This window comes from Artibeus jamaicensis, unplaced genomic scaffold, assembly GCF_021234435.1.
Source record: "Artibeus jamaicensis isolate MK-2021 breed Jamaican fruit bat unplaced genomic scaffold, CSHL_Jam_final contig_1998, whole genome shotgun sequence".
Lineage (NCBI taxonomy): Eukaryota > Metazoa > Chordata > Mammalia > Chiroptera > Phyllostomidae > Artibeus > Artibeus jamaicensis.
The window spans coordinates 4,533,121-4,541,002 of NW_026521407.1; positions in this window are offsets into that span (position 1 = coordinate 4,533,121).

A 7,882-nucleotide genomic window follows, 5' to 3' on the forward strand; every position below is an offset into this window, starting at 1 on the left:
CCTCTGCCCCAAATCCATAGCTTGCTCTTGAAATGGGATCTTGAGACAATGTGTTCGAGTACCTGTGCACATCTGAAGATCGTTTCTCAGGCACCATTGACCAAAGTGTCTCTCAGGGAACACTTGTCTTATGAGATACTCTGTGTAGCAAGTTTGTGAAATGCATTCCCTATCTCCCTTTAGAGATGCCCAGTGTATAAACAGCAAGTTAAAGAACCGTGATCCGGAGCTGGATAGGCTACAGTGGTTAGCACAGATTGCCCAGGAATGAGACCAGCACTCATGGGGTCACTCATCAAAGCCTCCAGAGCCACACGTGGGCAAGAAGACGGGAAGAGTTTGTTACGTACTTCTGTGCCTAAGGGTAGGCATTGCTCTCCACAGACTAGGATATTTGAGTACTTTCAGAACTTAGAAAATCACTGGGTAGTAAGCACGTGGTCAGTGGGATGGAATGGTGGCAGAGGAAGGTTGTGGGATCAATAAGGACTGTACCCAGTGTGAGGCTGTCTGCTTTACTGGGGGGCCAGACAAAACCCCCTTTTTCTCGATATTGGTGTAAGCGGCATGAGCTTGGTAGATGGCACCTTGGACATGGAACTTTTGGAACCAAGTTTATGCTTATAGAGTGACCAGTTCTATATTTTATCCCCAGGGTTGATCCAAGTGCAGAACCACTTCCCTTGCACCCATCCTCATCCTTTCCTCCCCATATCTTCCTCTGACCCCAAAGCTCAGGTTTCCTGTCTTGTTTCCCAGAATCTGTACCTCATTGCAGTTAAACCTTCCCCTCTGGCAGCCAGCCAAGCCCCATCTTTGAGATGCCACCTGGCTATATCTGGTGGAAACAAGAGAGTTTGCTGTCCGCACCCCTGTTTCTGAAGAAAGCCTTCACGGGAGAAGGTTTGGGAATCCTATACATGGCACGTTGATTTGTGATGAGCCCTCACATCCATGGGGTTCTGAATAATCACACTGCATCTGCTACATTCACATCTGAGCTGAGCGTTTCAGTTGCTATTTCTTTACCACTTACTTTTTTATAAGTCCACGGATCTGAGAACAGACAAAAGCTATTTATTGGAGAGAGAGAGAGCCCACTGGGAGAAAGAAGAAAAGTGCTCGATAAAGGATTTCATGGTTTGGAAAAAACCATACTTATAATTTCAGCTCTTGAAAGAGATGTGAAGGTCACAGTAGGTCTCTCCCAACCCCGTCTCTTCAGACAGACATCGGCACAGGCTACTTGTAACAATACCAGCCAAGGAGATTCGATATTGGCTAAAAATGATGGGAAGGTGTAAGTGAACCATAAAACAAGGTCCTTGAGATATCTCTGGCTTCTCCACCCACATGCTAATGGGAGAGTCGTGTGGGGTTTATTTCATTGAAGAGGCCAGAATGGAAATCACTGAAAACCTGCTGCTTCTATTTATTCTCTGGGTTTCTATGCAGAGATGAGCTCTGAGAGGTGATACTTTAAAAGAGGGACATACGAAGAAAATAATTCCCTGGTGGTCAGGGAGGATCTGGGCTTGGGTGGAATAGGAGGCTGCCTTTCAGGGTGATTTGAGCACCTGGGGGGTGCTGAGAAGGGGAGAAAAAGCAGAACTTATGCCCCCTTAAATTTTATTAATAGTAATAATAATAAAAAAGATAGCTCACATTCACATGGTTTTGATCACATTTACATTTTTTTTAAACTGTCTCATGTGGTTCCCAGACATCTTCATGGTGGTCAGGGCAGAATTATCATTTCTATTTTACTACTGAGGCTCAGAGAGGTTAAGTGAATTGCCCGCAGTCACACAGCTGGGGAGGGACATGACACATTTGAAAATAAGTCATGTGATCTTATAACTTTTGCTTTTAATGTCTATGTTATATATGACTACAGACATAGAGATCCAAATTCAGGGAACAGAAAATATAGAAGGACAACACATTGCCCAGAGAAGAATCAGGTTTAATGACCACAAGATTATTAGCCATTGTTTCAGATTCTCTGAGTGTACTGATGAACTGGTGTACCAAACTCTTGTAATCAAAAAGCTCTTTCTAGAATCTCACAGTATTTTATCGTGCTCTCCCACCTCTTGATATTACGAATGCCCATGGCATGTGTATTCTCCTTAGAGGTCATGACTCAGCATTCTTCAGAGTTGTCTACTTTCTTTCTTTTGGATCAGTAGGACACAGGAACTCACCATATCTTGATGGGAGCGTTTGGCCATCCTGGGTCAGAGGGTGGCCTCGTGCCATGTGGTCTGAGACAGTGTAGCCAGCAGAGCCTTCATGGTGCAGGAGTAGAGGCAAAGATGTACATCAGGAGGGTTCTAAGTCTGAATGGGGAAGGGAAAAAGAGTGATGAAGTTGCCAGAGCTTGGGATTTGGAGCAGGCCGAGGTATGATGTGGGTGGGTCAGGCAGTTCTATGGTTTTGAATGGACACTAGATGCGAAGGGTCTGCCTTTCATGGTATCGGCTGTGTGACAAGGGGATTTGGATTACTCCCCTAAAGGGCTGAGCAGGGCATTGCCTTACCCATGGCCTGAGTTATGTCTGCTATTTGTGCGGTGCTTTTCAGTTTCCAAAATACTTCCACCTCAGCATGCAATACATTTGCTGCATCAAACTGAATGAAGGGGGATCTCTGTTATGACTTAGAAGTTCACGCAGGTCCATGCACGTTATGATGATTTGCAAAGAAGTCAGTGACTCAGATGAAGTTTTTCACATACTTCAACTTTTAGGGTAGCTTATTAGCTTGGAACAAAATGCAGCAGGTATGTTCCTATGACTATTCTGGGACAAGTCTGCAGTCCAGGGAACTGCAGAGGAACATGTTGAGGAACAACTGCAGCCACATGTTGAGGCTGGCTCCCTGTTGGTGAGAGATAGTGAGCAGGATACAGCTGGGAGTTACCTCTGAGATAAAAAGTGGACGAGAACCTCCTGGCATAGCTGATTCACAGAGAGACAACCCCTACCACCAGTGATCTGTCTCATCTCCAGCTCCACCAGCCTTTCATCTGGTTCTCTCTCTCTTATGACATGTCGAGGTAGAAATTTCTTGTTTTGGATCCACTCAGACCCATTACTCTGTTTGGTAACGGCACCAGAATTTCCTTTGGGGGACCCCTCCTCTCTCACTCTCAGGCCACAGCTTTGGAGGAAGATGGCTCCATTGCTGGCTTTGGGGGTGGGTCACATGACCATACGTTGCCAATCAGAACACTGAATTCTTCTAGCCACAGTGATTGGTTCAGGCATGAGCACATGACCAGGATTCAGTGGATACTATAGGATAAGAGGCACTCTTTGATGTCTTGAACATTGATGTGAGGATGGGACACTAGATTCCTATAGTCACCTTGGCCCTATGAAGGAACATGGAATACTCAAAAGGGCTCACCTGAGGAGAGGTTAACATCAGGACTATTTGCAGAGATGTGGGGAGAGGAGTAAGGGAACTGAGAAACCACAGTGAAGTATGCAGGAATTATCTGTTGGTACCCTTAGTGTTGAAGGAGCAAGAGGAGGGGACAGTGTTACCAGAGCCTGACAAGAACTGGGGACATGGAAGAGGACTGCAGCCCCAGCCAGACTGACAGAGCAGAGGGGGAATGGTGATGGGCTGGGGGCACATGCCCCCAGTGCTCTGACCTTACCCTCCTCAAGCCTTCCAGTCTTCTGCAGGTACCTGCCTTGGCTGGAGACAAGGTCAAAGGTCAGACTCCAAGATGCAGACGAGGGTAGAGAAAGGCAGAGAATAAATCTGGGGTGGGAGATAAAATTAGCACAAAGCTGCTCTTTGATGACCTATTAGATTTGTCAGTTAGGAGAACCAATAATCTTCCTTTTGGCTTTAGCCACTTTGGGGTGGCTAGTCTATCACTTGTTATGTGAGATTCTTATGTGAAACATCAATCAATCTTACTGGCTAGCTCTTCCTGTAGTTATTGGCTATGTCTCATCTTCCCTAGTAGATGTGAACCCTTTGAGGCTGGGGACAGCCTTTTGTACTGAAGTCTCACTGAAGTGTTTGGTATGAATAGATACTCACTAAATGCTTGCTGAAGTGAACTGAGCTGAATCCCAAACAGAGGGAAGGGCTCATGCAAAGACACCAGGCACCCTGGCAGGCTGTGATACGGTAAATGTGGGTGTTGGAATGGGTGCACTTCACTGCAAGGAAGCAGCACATCCTGGCTGCTTCACCTTCACCCCTGCTGTGAAAACAAAGACTTGAGCTCTCAGAAGAGGAATTTGGGCAAGTGTTTGGGAGGGGGAAAGGTAGCAGAGAGAAGGACATGAACATTCCAGGCTATGTGGAATAATTCAGCACTATGGACAGCCAGGGTGGGATTTCACAGGCGCAATGAGGGTTCAGCAAGAAATACTGGAACAGAGCCTCAGGGTTAAAAGAGCCAATAGAAATCATCTGGCAGAATCCCCAACACGTGAAATCGTGAATGTAAGGGATGGGGTGGGAGGGCGGGATGGATGAATCTAAAGTATCAGCATAAAGTTCATGATCCAGTAGAACATGATAATACCTCGGGAAGAAAAGAAATTGCAAGCCAGGGGAGGGTTCTTATTGGCCTCTCTGGGTCTGATGTCCATTCCTTCTACCAATCGCAGGGGCCAGGAGGTCTCATTCTTCCTTCTGCCTTTTTACCAGAAGAGGTGGGGGAAAGGCTGCTGGGAAGACAGGAAGTACATATTCTGATATGTCAACCATGTCAGCCAGCCTGGAGCCAGTGTCTGTATCTTATTTTTCACAGATAGTGTTGCAAAGATTGCAAAATGGAGGGATAGCCTGGGGTTCTAAGGGGCCCTAAAATGCTACAGGCAAGAAAGATGTAGATATTCTTAAATAATTGACCAGAAAAACAGAAGGAACCCAGTCAAGCTCTGAGTGCATTCTGGGCATTCAAATTACTATGCCTTAAGACATAGTTTCTCAGAGTGTGGTCTGGGATCCCTGGAGGACTCGGAGATCTTTTCAGAGGGTCCTCAAGGTCAGAACTATTTCCATGATAATATATAGGACTTATTTGCTTATTGCATGCTTATTCCCTCACCAGTGTACTGTGAGAAGGAGAGCGAAATGTTCCAGAGACAGTCTGGCTTGTGACAGTGCTGCAGAATGAATGCAGAAGCAGGCAGGAGAACCCAGCTCTTCTGTGAAGCCGGACATCAAAGAGGTCTGCGGAAATGCAAAACAGCGCCACGCTCCTCACTACAGTTCTTTGTTTTTGAAAGTAGTTATTTCACAGAAAATCAAGTCATTTATGTTGACCATGCAATGGGTTTACTCTTATTTGGGGGATTCGTTAATACATAAATATTTTAAATATTTCTCAGTTTCAATTTCTGATGTGGTAAGTATGAATAAATACAACCTACATAAATAAAAACTCTTCAGAGTCCTCATTAATTTTTAAGAGTGTGAAGTGGTCCTGGGACCAACAAGTTTAAGGATCACTGTCTTTAGTTTGTGTTACATCTGCAGCGATGAACTGGGGGAGGGGGTTCCTGGTTTCCAGCTTGCATTTTTGCTGCTGGTACTCTGTTTTTTATACTAAGGTTACACTGAATTAATGCTAATACTTGCCATCCTGTGGAGATAGCCCCATGCAAAGAGGAATGGAAAGATCACGCATGGAATATAGTCAGACCTCCCTGTCCTTAAATTCCAGTTCCTCTGGGCAAGGATCATGATTAAATTACTTACTAGTTCTGAACTGCAATTTCTCATTGCTAAAATCTAGATGGTAACAGCTATCCATCTCCCTGGAATTTTACGAAGACTAAAGGAGGTGTTTGTGAAAGCATCTAACCCTTTGCCAGGGGCTCTGTAAGTATCAGTCTTCTTCCCTCCCACTAAGGTCTCTAAAAGGATCAGTCCCTTTAGAATCTCCAATAAAAGGCCTTGTCTGAAGGCGTTCCCAAAGATAGTGAGCCTGGTCTTGGCCTTTTCTGGTCCCATAGATCTCTTGCCCCTGAGGAAGCAATTTACTGGCTCAAGGGACCTTTTTTTGACAATATCAGTGTCACTGAATTGTATTTTCTGGATTTGCTTATTCTCGGTGGATATAGTGAAGCTACAAGGGGAGTTTTATATATAGAAATATCTTCAGCGAATTTTTTTACAAACACCCCCTCCTTTTCTTTTGGGATCAACATTGGCTTAGAGGGGAGATGAAAAGGCCCCAGTTGGAGAGTTACTTAGCAACTGTTGGAATTCAGGTGATATTTGCTAATTAGATTGGTGTGGAGTTGCCTAGCAACCAGCACTCTCCTGGACCTCACTGTAGATTTTGGTGAAGGACATCTCTACTGCCTCCAGAAGGGTTCTCCTAAAGTTGCTTGCTCATGAATATTTCTAACCAAATTTATCCATCCCCATGGTCTCTTGCTGTCTCTCTCTTTTTCGATTCCCTGCTTTATCTGTTTATCCATATTAATCAATCAACCTGGAAGCTAAAAGAAAGTGGCACTTGTTGAGGAAGTAACAAGACGTAATGGAAAGAGCAGGAACCATTCTGCCACTCACTGGTTCCATGAGTGACACAAGTTATCTCTCTTCTCTGAGTAGTTTCTTCATCGGTGAACCACGAGGTAACAGAGCCAAGCTCAGAAGGCCATTGTGAGGTTTAAATTAAATAAGACCCAGGGTTCCTGGAACATGAACTCACAGACACTCACTAAATATACTTCCATTCATTCCTTCTCTTTGCAAATTAGATATTTCTGATACTGTATGGAATCAATCAGAAGGATTAAAATATTAGAAAATATAGAGTATCCTATAGTTATTTACACATAATGCTATATTTTACATAAATATATTGGGAACCACTTCTCCCACCAGTTCTTCAAAACTAGACATTTAGAAAGAGAAAGAAAACAAAATATGTTTGAACATGGGTAGAGCTTCCCTCCTTCCTTCCTTTACCATTCTGCTCATAGAAAATGCTGTCAGATCATGAATCTGTGGGTTTTTTTTTTTTTTTTTTACATCAGAAACATTAGGATGCTGTGGGAGGTAGAATAGTGGCTCCTTAAAGATGCCCCTGTCCTAATCCCCAGAATCTGTGAATTTTTTTTTACATGACAAAAGGGATTTTGCAGATTGCTTCTTGGCCTTTTGGCCAAGATCAAGTGCAGAGGTGATTAAGTTGAGGCTCTTGAGCCGAGGCAATTACCTTCGATTGTCACGCGGGTCCTTATAAGAGAAGGAAGGTGGCGGGAGAGGAGAGGACAGAAGCAGAGAGCAGAGAGGAGGGAACTTTGAAGCTGCCACAATGCTGGCTCTGAAGCGGGGAGCCAGGGGGTGTGGTGGCTTCCGGAGGATGGAAAAGGCAGGGGAACCAACCCTCCCCCAGAGCCTCCAGAGGAATCGCTACCACTGCCGTCTTGACTTTAGCCCTGAGAGATTCATTCCTGATTTCTCATCTCCAGCACTGTAAGATGATAAATGTGTTGTTTTTAAACTACTAAGTTTATGATAATTTGTCACAGTGGCAAAAGGAAGCTGATACAAATGAGATCTGGGGGGTGGGTGGGTGGGGGGCTTAGAAACCCGGAAACTTAACCCTGCCATGCATCCATGGCTGCCCATGATTAATTGACACATGTCGATTGTTTCTCTGAACTCATTTCCCCACCACCTGTTTATCGAAGCTACTGTCTACACCAGGGTCTCTCCTGGGGCCCTACTCCGTGTGCCTTTTGGATGGCTCTGCTCCGGGACTGTCTAGTGTAGACAGTTGCACTGGGTAACTGAAAATGTTGCTGGGTTCTTCGGAGGGTTTGTGTTCATTCAGCAAACTGGTACTTAACAGGTGCCAGGTGCTGTGCTAATTGCTGGGAAT